Here is a 16,968-nt window from a genome sequence, read left to right on the forward strand (position 1 = left end):
TAATAACCATAGCCTCAGATGTTTTTACATAAAGATAACATTCAACTCTGCTTTAGTCCCATTATTACCATATGTCCATCTTGACTCTAAGTGCCATAACCTGTCTTCTGCTAGAATAGGATTCTATCAGATCAAGCTCCATGGAAGCATCATTCACTGTCGATTCTGGCCTATAGAGAATAGCCAGCATTAACTTTCTTAAATACATTGATGACCTTCTCTCTAGTACATTGCCTATCACTTTAGTGTCCTCTGGGCCTTCCAAAGAACATAGTCAGGTTAAGAGTACTCCAGTCTCATGTAATAAACCTATTTTCTCAGGCCCACCACTGTGACCTCATCCTTAACATTTTGCTAAGGAGAGTCTGGCATCTCCGCATCATTTACTGTAAACCACTACCACATTCAAGCTTTAAGTAGTCCTCCCAGCATCATATTAAAACCAGCTCCTGGTATTCATACAGAGTATTATATTTTTATATCACTGAAGTGTGCCTCCAGGTAAATACTTACTTCTTACTTCTCCAGCCTTATATTATGTACTTATCCAGTGAAATACTCTCAATATCCATTCCTATACATGTTTCTGAGTTTCTGCTAGTATATATTTACCTACTAGCCCAGTTCAGAAACTTGTCTAATGAGGTTTCTTACTCATAGCAGAGACTATATTTCCCTTCTTGGACTATACTGAGAGTTGAGCATATTTATGAATTTGAGCCAAATATTGAAGATGTGGATGACCCTAAGAGGGAAAAATATCATATTGCAAGGCATTTACCTCAGCTAATTTCTTTATGTTGTGCTCGGTCAAGGGGAGATTGCACTCCAGCAACAGTGACAATGCTGCTCTCCAAGTCCAGAGATATCAGGAAAATCCAGAGGCGCAACATTCTCAGCTCAATCTTTCCCAGTAATTCATCCAAGTTCTGAGGGTCCCACTTATTCACTACCACAGCCCTGCCATCAGGGAAGCCTGAGAGGCTGAGCATTCCACATCTTTTGCATTTGTTCAACATTTAATGATTAAATCTTAGACCTCCTGTTCCAGGCTATCTGTCCTCCCATTGCAGGTACTAAACACTGCAAGAAGGCCTTCTTGATTTTCTAGCATGTCCTGAGCTGACAGTTGGCTGAAGTAAGCCTGCCATTCCTTTACTTCAAGACTTCTGGAAGACATGAAACAAGCTAAGCCACCTCAGCCTTATAAATACCTTGCCCTCACAGCTTTCAAGTGCTAGAGCTATTACATAAACCTGTGTATCTCCTTCCACTTTATTCTCATTCAACTCTCTACAGTTGAGTCTTAAAAAATATGGTAATAAAGCAAACCAGTTTTCAGCACCTCATTTATCACCAACAGTGGGGTCCTTGTTGCCGTTTGACCTATGAGAAAACCAATTTCAAAATCCCATCTTGAGAGGCTACTTTCTATTGGTACTTCCAGGACCAATTGTTTTTGTTTAAGTTCCTCCCCAGAAGCAGATCCTTAAACAAGCATTTGGAAACATGTAAGTTTGGGGAGGAGTGGAGTAACAAATTGGAAAGAATGAGAAATTGGAACAGGTGAAAAAGAAAAGCCAGTGACTGAGCACTAAGGAGCTGGTTACTATTGTGAGCAACAAGGGCTCAACCCACTCTCAGGGAATCATCTGAGAACTACATTGAATGCAACTTACAGTTATCTTTCCAGAGAACATGAAGGATGGCTCATCTATCCATTTATACAGTTGGTTGAAACTCACTCAAAGTCTCATTAAATCTCCTTACTTACTAATTCTTCTAACTGTAATTGAGTGGCATTCCACAGCAGAGAGACATCAGAGTGAGCACTTGATGTAGGAAACTGGTAAAGGCACGTGACAATCTATCCTAGCTGTGTGTGCGAAACTCAGATGGGCTGAAAGGATGTGGTGTGGAGGCTCATTTGTAACTATTGCAACAGCACGGCACCTGTGTTCCTACACAATGCCTGGCACTTAGTAGGATTTCAATAATTATTTTTTAATTATTAAATGATGAATAAATTAATAGAGTTAAATTCCTATAAGACGATGAGCTTAAAATATTAATCTAGCATAAACTACCAAATTCTTGAAAAAAAAATCCTTTACCTATTACCCCCATAAATGGATGAAAAGCTTTTCTCCTGCGATCATTTCTTTAGCTATAAAGTCTCAGCAGACAAGAGTTATCTCCTTTACGTCATCAGTGAACACTTCTCATTTCTGCATTGCACTTTCTCAAGCATTGGGTATACCTTGTGTCCTTTAGTTCAGTACTGTGTTTGTCAGTAAGGAGAGTGACTGAATTCTGGTGTGCATTAATGTGAAACATTTATGGTATTTTTATCCTTTTGAGGCAAGTGTCTGTGATATATCTTTTGACATTGGTGCTCTAATATAGCTCATTCATGTCAGATTTCTTTTAATCCCATCTACCTTGGCTGGAAAATCATTTCAGGAAGGCAGGTGAAGGTGGGGAAATCATCTTTATGCTTGCTCATGATATAATTATGTCAGAGGCTGAGGAAACTTAACAATGAGCTGCACTTTAAGCACTTTGTGATAGTCATCATCTTTGATCAGTGTTTTAAAGCTTCATTGCTGATAGAAAGGATGAAAAGCAATTATACAGCATTACTGTTGAGCTGTTATTCAAGGTCCATCATCTTTTTCACTCTTTTTCCCCCTCTGCTCTTAAGAAGAATATGTTTTATAACACTCTGACACAAGCCATTATATTTTACTTTGAGTGGTTGCAAACCACCTTTCTTCCAATTAAAGCCACTGATAAAGCATCTATGTCTTGGATTGAACTATTTATTCTATATAGGTCATGTTTATATTCATTATGAGACTTTCTTTTGCTTGCGTGTGTTTGGTCTTCCATTTAGATCTGGTTCTAAAATGCAATCAACAAGCCCTGAAGTTGTTTTGCCTCACATAATCACTCATTAGTTGAAATAGAGAAATGCATAAATTTTCGTTATACTAGAGTGATGCTTTATGGGGTATACTTACTTTTCATGTATTTTGAATTAAATAGAATTAAAGATGCATTAAACACCAAATATTACATATGGAACACATATTTGACTATTAGAACATAATAGGATATTTTGAATAAAGAAATTAGACAAGCATTTGATTTTTAAAACAAATTTAAACACAATAAAAGTTTTTTAACTTTAATACCACACTTAGGTCAAAAATTAATTTAGTCGTGGTTAAAATAATTTTTGCTATTAGGTATATATACGTAGTAAGTCATAAATACTGAATGTGGAGTAATTCAGAATATGGGCTAACTAGTCTATTGACAAACTTATTAAATGTTACTTTTAAAGAAAATGAATAACAATATATGGTACTTATGTCTTCAGTGTTAAAAAGTATATGTAATAAAATTTAATGATTAACAAAATGCTTTAGGAAAAAACAAGGCTTATGCAGTTGTAGATAGACGACTGTCACATCATTCTGAGTTTTTTTAGTTTAGAAATATGTCATTTGTATTTGCACTTATTTTTATTCAGCTACCGGGCTGTAGCCTTCCTAATTTCTTCTCCCAAAATAAAAGAGACTGATTTGCAAAGGCTTCTTTAGAGCAATTGACACAGCTTTATCTCTGTATCCCTGCACCTGGGACATATATTCTGTTCGATAAACATTAGTTAAACAACATGTGACTGAATCAGAATACCATTTGTAACATAAATGTTAAATTTGGCATTTGACATTGTAGAATTTATGACCATTTGTAGTTCTTTTTAATGGTCCTAAGCATTTTCTGACGTTGATTTAATCATCACTGTTGGTTGCCATTGTCTCCATCACCATCATCATCATTATCACCATCATCATCATTATCATCGTCATCACCATCTCTACCAGTGAAGCTAACCAGAGGCTTTCTGTATATTGATCCTCTCTCTCTCTTCCTTCCTTCTTCTCTTTCTTACTTCCCTTCCTTCTATTTAATAAATATTTTTGAGAAACTCACATTTTCCTAGTGCTATCCTTGGTGCTGAGAAAACAATGTTAAATAAGACAGGCAAGATTTCTACATATTGTAGTTCACTATTTAGAGGAAAAGGCCTGGAATAAATATGCAAACACACAGAAACAGAAAAATAATCCTAAAATTCATGTGGAACCATAAAAGACCCCAATAGCCAAAACAATCTTGAGAAAGAAGAACAAAGCAGGAGGCATCACACTTCCTGATTTCAAAATATATTACAAAGCCACAGTAACAAAAACAGTACTGTACTGGCAAAAAAGAAAAAAAGACATATAGACCAATGGAACAGAATCAAAAGTGCAGAATTAAATTCAAATATATACGGTCAACTGATCTTCAGCAAGAGTGTTAACAATACACAATGGCGAAAAGATAGTCTCTTCAACAAACAGTGTTGGGAAAACTGGATATCCACATGCAAAAGAATGAAATTGGACCCTTATCTTACACCATACACAAAAAGCAACTCAAAATGGATAAAAAATATAAACATAAGACCTGAAACTGTAATACTTCTAGAAGAAAACATAGAAGAAAAGTTTCAGGACATATGTCTTGACAATGATTTCTTGGATATGACACCAAAAGCATAAGCAACAAAAGCAGGAGTAGTCAAGTGAGACTACATCAAACTAAAAGTCTTCTACACAGCAAAGGAAACAATCAACATAGTGAAAAGGAAACTTATGGAATGCGAGAAAATATTTGTGAGCCATATTTTTGATGAGGAGTTAATATATAAGTTAACTCCTTATAAGTTAATTATATAAATAATGTATATTTATATAATATATAAATATATAAGGAATTTGAACAACTTAATAGAAGGCAAAAACCAAATAACCCAATTTAAAAAATGAGCTAAGGACTTGAATGGACATTTCTTCAAAGAACACATACAAATTGTCAACAGGTATATGAAAAGATGTTCAGCATCACTAATCATCAGGGAAATGCAAATTACAACCATGATGAGCTATAACCTCATAGCTGTCAGGATGGCTATTATCGAAAAAAGAAAGAAAAAGACAAGTGTTGGCAAGAATATGGCGAAATTAGAACCCTTGTACACTGAAAGTAGGAATGTAGAATAGTGCAGCTACTATGGAAAAAGAGTCTAGAGGTTCTTTGAAAATTAAAAATAGAACTACCTGGGGCCAGCCCAGTGGCATAGTGATTAAGTTTGCAGGCTCTGCTTTGGCAGCCTGGGGTTTGTGGGTTCAGATCCTGGATGTGGACCTATGCACTGCTCATCAAGCCATGCTGTGCCAGCGTCCCACATAGAAAATAGAGACAGATGGGCACAGATGTTAGTTCAGGGATAATCTTCCTCAAGCAAAAAAGAGGAAGGTTGGCAACAGTTGTTAGCTCAGGGCCAATCTTCCTTACCAAAGGCAAAAGAAATAGAATACCACGTGATCTAACAATCCCACTTCTGGGTGTTTATCCAAAAGAACTGAAACAGGGTCTCAAAGAGATGTCTGCATTGCTATGTTCATTGCAGTACTATTCACAATAGCCAAGATATGGAAACAACCTAAATGTACATCAACAGATGAGTAGATAGAGAAAATGTGGTATGTATATATATATATATATATATATATATATATATATATGCAATGGCATACTATCTAGACTTTAAAAAAAAGAAAATCCTATTGTATATGACAGAATTGCCATATATGACCATATGGATGTCTGGAGGACATTATGCTAAGAAAATAAGCCAGTCATAGAAGGACAAATGCTGCATGATTCCACTTAGATGAGTTATCTAAAATAATCAAAACTCATAGAAACAGAGAGTAGAATGATGGTTGTCAGGGGCTAGGGGAAGGGATAAATGAAGAGTTTGCTGTTCAATGAGTATGAAGTTTCAGTTATGCAAGATGAGTAAGTTGTAGAGATACACTGTACAACATAATGTCTTTGGTTAACAATAATGTATTGTGCACTTAAAAATTTATTAAAGAGTACGTCTCATGTTAAGTGTTCTCATCACCATTTTAAAAAAAAAGAAAATCAGTGAACAATATATTTTATAAATACAGACACAAAAATCCACAACAAAATTCTAGCAAAGTGAATCCATTAATGTATAAAAAGAACTATACACCGTTACCAAGTGATCAGTCCTAGGAACACTAGGTTGGTTTAATAGCTGAATATCAATTAATGTAATACATTACATTGATATAATTTTAAAAAATCACATGGTTATCTCAGTAGACACAGAAAAAGCATTTGACAAAAACCAACATGCTTTCATGATAGAAACACTCAAAAAACTAGGAACAGAAGGGAACGTCCTCAACTTGATAAAGGATATCTATGGAAAAACTCACAGCTAACCTCTTAATGGGCTGGATCCTTTCCTCCTAAGACGAGTAACAAGGGAGGGATGTCTGCTCTTCCCATTAACATTGCACTTTTATTAACCTGGGACTGGAGATTCTAGCTAGGAAAATTTGGCAAGAAAAAGAAAAAACTGCACCCAGATGCAAAAGGAAGAAGTAAAACTATCTTCATATCCCGCCAGATGGTGGGATAGGGCAGTTACAGCTAAAGGGCACAGGGTTTCCTTTGGAGGTGATGAACTATTCTAAAATTGTGATGATGGTTTCACATATCAGTGAATATACTAAAAACAATTGATTTGTAGAGTTTAAAAGGATATATTGTATGGCATGTGGACTATAACTCAATAGAGCTGGTTTAAAAAAGAAAAATAAATAAATATGTAAACAGCATGATGTGTCAATTAATGAGGGAGGAAAGTTTAGATTGGGCGGTTACGGAAGGCCTCTCGAAGAAGGTAAGTGCTGTACTAAGATCCAAATAATATACAAATTCACTACTCAGCTTTTGAGTATGGTGATTAAGTGGTTAAGAAATCACTAAATAATGTTAATGGTCAATTCATACTTAAACATATTTATATATCTAAAAATTTTGCCATTGTTGAAATTCAGATACATTTCAAGGTTCTTTTATTCACAAATGGAATGACTTTTTCTCAACAAAATTGTCATCAGCCTGGCTTAACAATTCTCTATGAATTTATCCTGTCTCTCTCTTTTTTTAAATTACATATTTCTTTACTAAATATACACAAAACATCTATGATAAGCTTATGTAGAAATTTTTTCCTACTATTTAATTAAAGGATAACCCACCCCTTCCTTTAAAAAACAAATTCAGACAAAAGATCATTAATGCTAGCTTTTAGATTCCACTCCTACTTTTCTCTTTTACCAAATATGTTAAAAATGGCTGCCTCCTGTCCAAGCTGAGAAATACAGACTTATGTAAAATGTACTACAGGCTCTCTTAATGGCTGCTCACTTACCAAGAGTCTCTTTGTTCTTGTATTAATATATAATCGCTCTTTTCTCAATCTAAACATCGTGGTAGTCAAAAGATAGACACAATATTGCATTTTATGCCTTCTTTCATTTCTACTATTTGTGCAAATATATGTTTTTGCACAAATATATGCTACACGTAATTGTATAAGAATTGGGTAAAAGCAACTCAATAATGACAGCAGCTTATGCAAACAAGCAATTATATCTTCCTTACAATACATGTCAGCTGTAGCTCAGGTTGTCTGGCTCTCCTGTATTGTCCTCATTCCAGGATCCAAACTGAAGGAGAACCCTCCACATATAACAAACTCTTTTCATGGCAGAGCAAAAATAAAAAGAGAGGTGGGGGAAAAAAGTGATGGCTCTTCAAGTTTCTGCTCAGAATTACTGTATTGTCTCTTCTGATTATGTTCCATTGGCCAAAGAAGTGACACCCTCTGCCCTGTTATTATTGAGGAAGACAAGTATACTCCTCTCACAGGAAGGCACTGTAAGCCACATCACAATGAGTGGGGAGATATAATTATCTTAATCTTCTTATAGAAGAGGAGAAATGAATAGTACATTTTGCACACATCTTATGCTATTAATAAAATTCATAACTTCTTGTTGTATATATCTTTTTTACCAAGAAGTTCTTCAAAGAACTTTGAGTTGCCTTGAGAAAAAATTGCAAGCCTTATCTGCCTTTTAGCCTGAGTCCTGCTGATGATGCTTATCCATGTGCCTGTGTCTCTATTATATTCTTTCCGATAAAATTCCTGACATCCATTCATGTTTGTAAATGTGTTTTCAAAATCTGTAATAGTCAAAGGACTTCAGCTTAATCACATGAGTCTCTTTAGAGGTTCTTTAAGGTTTCACAACTCATTGTATAAGTTTGAAAGTGTGTTCATCTCTTTGTCTTTCAGATACACATCATGAGAAACAGCAACTCAATAGTATTTATAAATTTGTCTTTGCACAATCTGCTTTTCCCGTCAAGTAAGACTTATACTCTTATCCTCCTTTGGTAAATCTTTTGTGATGAAATTGTTTTCTTTTTTAAGTTCCCCATTATTTTATTTCATGAACCAAGATCTTCTTATTTGTCAGAATTAAGTATAGATTGGCTGTTCTATTTCCCATTGCCTTGATCTTTACAAAAATGAAACTGCCAATAAAGTATGAAACAAATGTATATAATCCACTTTTTACTTGATTAAGGCACAGAACAGATCTCCAGGTAAGTCTAGTCTCCCATAACTAATATATATGCAGTGTGCATTATGAATGTAGTGATTATTTCATCTCCCTAATATAGCTGGACTTTTAATAACATGCATAATACAGCAATATAATGAGATATTTTCCAGTGTATTCACCCCTTTAGATTATGTCATATCATCACAAGGTATAAACATCCTCACATATAAAACTCGTGTCTTCTCTCCATAGTTCCTTCCTTTGGAATAAGGTATATTTCTGAATTTCGGTTGAAAGTTCCAACCCACAAGGATTCAAATATATCTATCTGTATGTGCCAACATTTTCTTCTCCTAATCATGTTTCTGTGTATTATTTTGTGTATCCTTTAATTATCCTGAAATTATTTCTGAGAAAAAACAAAAACATACAAATAAAAACATACATATCTATATGATTGTTTTTGTTTCTTCACCATAGTTTTTAAAATTCAGTTTTTTAATTATCTATGATTTTGGAATTGTTACACAATAACCAAATTTGATTTCTTCATTTTAAAAGAAGCTGAGGCAACAAAAACAAATACAAAGAGATACACTGATTTTGGAAGGTATTCAGGAACAAGCAAGAAAAAGGAGGAAAACAATAGAAAATCAGTCAAGAAATGAGACATACAAAAACTGTATTTGACATTTCCACAAGGGGAAAATTGTCTTCATATTCATATCAGTGGTATTCTATTCATAAAAGCGAAGAATCCAACCAGATATAGGAAAAAGTATGTTGACTAGACCTAAACAAGAAGAGACAGTCAAGGTGTTTTATAGATCTCTTACCCTTTGTAATCCAAGACACAATCAACAATCTTAGGTCACATATTTGCTTAGGTTCAGGTGAGGATTTTTCAATAGTGGAATATCCCACTAAAATATATTTGTTGGTTTCTGCATTTTTATTCCTATATTCTGCATTTTCAATCATTTTCCTATAGTTGCCATAATCATGACTGCTCATACTTTTAAGTGCTATTTATAAATTTTATAATATAAAAGATAAGGTTAAAAATAAGAAACCAAATAGTCGTTGTGTCTTTCTCTCTTTATCCTGTTCATGTATTTCAGATATAAGATTTTCTAATTCATTCTATCATCTCTGTACAGTAGAGAAAACTGAAAAATTCAGCATTGGAAGGTAGTACTCTGTACCATTCTAAGAAGCTTACAATATCTGTAAGTAATATCTGTAAAATTCTCACCTGTTTTATCCTAAAAATAGTGACTTATGCATACATACATTTAATTTTTATCTACTATTGTTTTTGTGATCATAAAGGTAATATTGGCTCAATATGTAACATTTACAAAAGAAATAACTAATAAAATGGAAAAAAATCTTTAATTCCTCACATTCAAGGACCATAGATGACTATTTTTTATTTTTGTCTTCTCTTTTACATGTTGAGATATGTGTGTGTGTGAGTATGTGTGTGTGATGAATATATATATATATATATATATATATTTCCAGGTACTCTTATGATGAAATTAAGTTTTTTCTCATGAGATTAAGTGATCTTCTGAACCATCATTCTTAACAGCTGAATAGTATTCCATCACATTTGTGCCTTATAATTTATTTAGATATTCCTCTATTGGCAGAATGTCAATTTTTATAGTTTTTCACTGCTACAAATATCCTTCTTGTTTGAACATCCTTTTATGCAAAATTTTGACAACACTGGTTGTGTCCTGATAATGTATTTCTAATAGTAATTTCTAGAATTACAGATATGAAACATTTATTTTCTAAGTTATTGACATATATTTCCACATTGCTTTCTGGAAAGGTTGTACTAATTTACATTTTTACCTCCAATGTATGAAATGACTACTATACTACAACTTAGCTGGCATTGGGTATAATCAATCTTGGAGGTCTAATTTTACAGATGAAAGACAAGGTTTTATTATTTTCATATGCATTTTTTGTTTTTGTGAGGAATATCGGCCCTGAGCTAACATCTGCCAATACTCCTCTTTTTTTTTTGGCTGAGGAAGACTGACGCTTGGCTAACATCCATGCCCATCTTCCTCCACTTTATATGGGATGCCACCACAGCATGGCTTGACAAGCGGTGCATCAGTGCATGCCCGGGATCCGAACCGGCGAACCCTGGGCTGCCACAGCAGATCGCGTGCACTTAACCGCTTGCGCCACGGGCTGGCCCCTCATATGCATTTTTTTTTAATTAATACCGAGTCCAGAGATCTAAAACGTAGCCAGTAATTACTTAGGTCATAGCTGGAGATGTTCTCAGCACTAAGATACCAGGTCACCGACAACTAGCGCCTCTTCCTGAACCATCCTTATTGCTTAGAAATAAAGCTAAGTCTGTACAGGGACTGATTCATTAAGTAGTTATAGGTACATCGAATTGTATTTCTTCCCTCATCACTGATACTATTCTTAGTGGCAATATATAAGAGTTAAATCCCCCAGGTCATATATTCCCCTCTATGTATGCATTCCCATCCTGACCTGTGCTATTTCTCTTTTAACCAGACCACCTATGTTTCCCATGTTTTCAAAATCCTCCTGCTATAATAAAAGCAAAATAATAACTAACACGTTTAAGAAGTTTCTGCGCTAAATATTTATGTAGTATCGATAAACATGCAAACAGGAGAACATAAACCACACTGCTATTTTGACAGAAATAATTGAAGATAAATAACTGTTTACTCAGTGTTGAAGAAATTAAAAAACAAAAAGGCAATACAGAGATATCAGAGAATGCAGTTCTAACCCAGGTTTAAGGAAACAAAGCAAAATATCTGACTATGTATTAGAATTTAGAGCTTGGATGTGGGAACCAGCAAAGCAGGGCCTCAGTTGTCTGGAGAGTGTCATTGCCTGACTGCGAGTGTTGCCTCTGGGTATTGCAGATGGTCACATGGAGATGGGCATTTTACTTCTAAGAAAGAGACCCCAGCCAGTTGGTGCTGGTATCTCTGATGGGTGCTGTGAGGTTGATTACAGGAGTGAAAATAAAATCTGCAAACTGAAATCCATAGCTGCCACTGGAACCAGTTGCTACTGCAGAGCATAAAAGGGTGGCGTTAAAGCTGAGAGACAATTGCTTAATGACGGGCACACATGTATTAGCCTGTTTAATTATATAGTATGGACACTAATATGCCTTCATTTTACAGATGAGTGACCTGGAAGTCATAAAGTTATTCAACTTGCCTGAGGTCACACAGCTAGCCAGGATTGAGCCCATGCTGTCTGGCTCCCAAGGCTGTGCTGGAACCAATGCTTTCACCACCTGTATATTACAAACATCCTGCTTCCTCAGACATTTCTTCGAAGACCCGTGCTTTCCTGAAGACATCCCTTGGAGCTACTTATTTTCTTATAGCCCCAAATCACATTAACCCAGGGAACTTATCATTTCCTAGTCAACTTCATTTTCATAAAATTACTTATTTAACCTTGTGTTTTTTAAAGACCATTATTTTCAGTTCTGCACTTTTTAAACTCCCTCACTGCTGTCATCTGTTGACCTACACTTCATCTAAATACCTTCCTCCACTTCCTCCCCTTTCCCATCCAAGGATGTTGAAATCAAGATCCCAGCTTTCCCATCCCAATTTTTGGTACCATCCTGGATAAAGGTACCAGTATATTCACGAAGTTAATTTGCCTAACATCTTAGGCTCTTGGTTATTGGTTTCTGCCTCACTATGCCACTCTACTCCAGTTTGGTCACTTACTCCCATGATCAGACTGTATATCTTGTTGTCATTCAGAAGCACTCACCTACAAATCCATAAATTTAACTATATCATTATCTGACTACAATCCCCTATCCTCCCAAACCTCTAATGCATTTACATTGCCTATACCTGTTTTTCAGTCTCACGGAGACCTCTGACATTTGGATCCCTCTATATGTCTAATTTAAATCTATTGGTCTCTCTCTATCATTGATTCCTTCTTTATTCTTCTTAGATTCCATGTGCCATTACATCAACTAACCTTCAAAAAAAATCTCCAAATTTATCCAGCTATAATTTCCTTAGTCAGCTCTATATCTTTCTCCAGTTTTCTATGTAGGTTATTTAAAGTCCTTTCTAAATTTTTAAATGTTCAAATTTATTTCTTCTAGGCTTAGAAGGGCTATAGACTTTAATTGTTTATAACCAAATACACCTAATTACAGACAATTATATTTTTCCTGATCTCACATTAAAATAGGAAATGTGACCCTTTTCCTGTCTTAAGCTCCTTCTGTCTGTGTTCTGCTTCTTATTGTATTGTGCCTAATTCCCATCATTATTTAAATATGTTCATGTTGACTCCACTGGAGAGAAAAAAGTCTTTCCATGAACTTATGTGTTCCTCTACTACTATCTTGTCTCTTTGCATCTCAAAATGGCCAAATTTCTCAAATATATGTCTATATTCATACTCTGTAACCCCTGATTCCCCTCTCTCATGTCAAGCTATTTTTGTTTGGCTTACATCTTGACAATTCAACTAAAATGATTCTTGCAAATATCAAAAATAACCTCCAGTTTCTAGTTTTGGAAATAACAGAGCAAGCACATTCCATCCCATTCCTCTCACAAACTAAAAATTCCTGGAGTAAATTCATAGAGTGATTAACTAACAACACTGAAAGATGAAGAGAAGAGGATGCAGTTGCTATGAACCACAAGACTTGAGTAATGACCCAGAAGTAACTTCCTAGATTTTTTTTGCCTCTTATGTATTCCAATTGTGTACTGGAGAAGTCCACTACTCAGAAACATCAAAGGACACAGACAAATCAAATAAGCAAGTAAAGTCTGATCTCTCTAGAGAAAGGAAAGCTAAATTGTGGGCCAGCAGAGAAGAAATATTTTGACGATATCTGCCTTTCTCCAGGTAAACACTGTGGTAAAAAGGTTGTACCACTCTCCCTTCTTATCTAGTGCAGAGAGTGTGAACAGAGCCCTGTCTTCTATCCCTGCCCTGCAACAAAAATGTGATGTGCCTACCCCGACCACAGTGACTATGAATGGAGTCTTACCTTTCATCTCTGTCTTGCAATAAAATGGGAGTGCCTCTTCTCACAAGACAGAGTCTGGGAGAAGAGATCTGTCATCTATTTACAACCTGCAATAATAAGGCAACACTCTTCTCTCTCCCTACCAGACATTGCAGCTATGGAGATTGTAGGCAGAGCTCTGTTCATCATTCCCTCCCTGAAAAAATAAGGCAGTGCATCTTTTTTCCCCAAAAAAAGAGTGAAGAGAGGGAGAATTTCAGAGGAGATGGCATTAGAGACAAGGATATTTTAAATCTGTGTTTGAATTGCTAGGCAGACATCAGAGTAGTCCATGCATGAAACCAACCAGATACAAAACAGCAAAAGGTTCAATAACTGAATTCTGGCGTAGAATACCACCTAGGTTCTCGATTCACCTCTAGGAAGCACACAAGTGAGACAGACCAGAATAGTACTGCAAAGACTTTGAAAACAGTTGACATTTCAACCACATCCCACAAAGTGGGTCAGGATTTATGTTCTGAACCTCAATATATTGAGTGCCTGAAAATAAATAAAGATTTAAAAAGTAACCAGGACTTTTAACATAACACTCAAAATGTCCAAGATTCAATCCAAAATTACTCATCACTCCAAGAATCAGGAAAATCTAAGCTCTCATGAACAAAGGCAATCAATAGATGTCAATACTGAGATGACACCGATGTTGGAATTATCCCATAAAATTTTAAAGCATCTATCACAAAAATGTTCTGACAAGCAATTACAAATACTCTTGAAACAAATAAAAAAATTTTTTTAAATATCAAGAATGAAATAGAAGATAGAAGAAAAAAACAAATGAAAATTTAGAACTGAAAAATGCAATAACCAAAATTTAAAACTCACTGGATGATAGCAGAATCGATAACCGAATGGAGCTGATAGAGGAAATAATCACGGAACTTAAAAATAGATCCATAGATATTACTAAGTCTGAGGAACACAGAGAAAATGAAGACAGCCTCAGAGATGGTTTTAGGACAATAACAAAAGTAACTTTGTTTTATTGTTCTTATTTTAATTCCTTTTTTTCCTACCTCTTATGACTCCTCTTGGTCTCTGCTTTTAACATAATCACCAAAGACAGTAGATCTTTTTTTTAATCTATTTTCTAAAATAGTCTTCCCTTTGTTCCATACATATTGATTCACATAGTTTTAAAATCTCTTTTAGAACTCAATGACTCCTCTCGAGTTTTTAAAATTATGTTTTATGGTTAAAAGCGAAAATTGACTGATGTCATTCTCAAAATATGTAGTCATAATAGTTAATACAACTGTATCATAAAATGGAAATGATAAAGGGACTAAAATGTAGTTAGATATGTACTTTCCTTTAAAATTGGTATATATCGATATTAGTAGATGGTAGTAAGTTACATATATAGATTTTGATCCTTAAAATGGCAGTGGTTAGCAAACTACTGCCCTTCGACTAAAACCTATCCTCCATCTGTTTTCGTACATAAATTTTCACTGGTACACAAGTATGTCCATTCATTTATGTATTGTTTATGGCTATTTTCTTTTGCTACTCTTTCAGAATTGATTAGGTGCAACAGTGCCATACATCTCACAAAGCTTATACTATTTACTATCTGATCCTTTACAGAAAATATTTACCAATACTATCTCCAAAATATATAAGGAACTCAAACAACTTAGCAAAAAAGCTAACAACCAAATTAAAATTGTGCTAAGGACTTGAATAGGAATTTCTCCAAAGAAGACATACAAATGGCCAACAGGTATGTGAAAAGATTCTCAACGTCACCAATCATCAGGGAAATGCAAATCAAAACCACAATGAGATATAACCTCACCTTTCAGGGTGACTATTAACATCAATAACAACAACAACAAAAGACAACAAGTGTTGGCAAGGATGTGGAGGATTTAGAACTCTTGCACACTGTTGGAGGGAATGTCGAATGGTGCAGCTGCTATGGAAAACAGTATGGAGGTACCTCAAAAAATTAAAAATACGACTAGCATATGAGCCAGCAATCCCACTTCTGGGTATTATCCAAAAGAATTGAAATCAGGATCTCTAAAAGATATTAGCACTTCCATGCTTATTGCACCACGATTCACAATAGCCAAGATGTGCAAACATCTTACATGTCTATCGGCAGAAGAATAGGTAAAGAAAATGTGGTGTATACATACAATGGGGGCCTGCCCACAATGGTGTGGTGGTTAAGTTCGCACTCTGCTTCAGTGGCCCAGGGTTCGCAGGTTCAGATCCTGGGTGCAGACCGATGCACTGCTTCTCACGCCATGCTGTGGTGGCGTCCCATACAAAGTACAGGAAGATGGGCATGGATGTTAGCCCAGGATCGATCTTCCTCAGCAAAAAGAGGAGGATTGGCATTGGATGTTAGCTCCGGCTCAATCTTCTTCATCAAAAAACAAAAAAATGTGGTATATATATACAATGGAATACTCTTCAGACTTAAAAAGAAGGAAATTCTGCCATATGCAACAACATGGACGAACCTGGAAGATATTATGCTAGATGAAATAAGCCAATCACAGAAAAACAAATGCTGCATGATTCCACTTTCGAGGTATCTAAAATAGTCAAATTCACAGAATCAAAGAGTAGAATCATGGTTGTCTGGGGCTGGGAGAGTAGGAAAATGAGGAGTTACTCATCAACAGGCATCAAGTTTCAGTTAAGCATGATGAATAAGTTCTAGATGTCTGATGTACAACATTATATCCATAGTTAACAATAATACATTGTTCACTTAAAAATTTGTTGAGGATAGATCTCATGTTAAGTGTTCTTACCACAATAAAATAAAATTTGAAAAATATAGATAAATCAAACTAGTGACTAAACAATGTTCAAATAATCCACAGGAAAACAGGAAAGAGAAAATAGTGGAACCAAACGACACACACACACAAACACACACATAAACAGAAAATAAGTGGTACTACGGCAGAGTAAAATGATTTCTTTAGTTTAAGTTGTTCTAATTCTCCATTTCACATTTATAATTTCAGTAGGATCTAGTCATTTAGAATGTGTTCATATATTTTACCCATTCCTTAAAATAAGTTTTTCTGTAACTACCTTCTGGTGACCAATGACATTTAAATTCTTTTTGACAAATTAATTCAACAAATATTTATTGAACACTACCATTTGGTGAATAGTTTACTAATCTTTGGAAGTTATAACAAAATTTCTTAAGATGGCTACAGTTCATATTTTAAGTGAATAACTTAACTCTAACCACTTCCCTTCCCTAGAGTCTGTAATAAAAGAATGGTGAAG

Source organism: Ceratotherium simum, chromosome 23 (genome assembly GCF_057802395.1).
Source record: "Ceratotherium simum simum isolate JZ-2026a chromosome 23, ASM5780239v1, whole genome shotgun sequence".
In the NCBI taxonomy this organism is placed as follows: domain Eukaryota; kingdom Metazoa; phylum Chordata; class Mammalia; order Perissodactyla; family Rhinocerotidae; genus Ceratotherium; species Ceratotherium simum.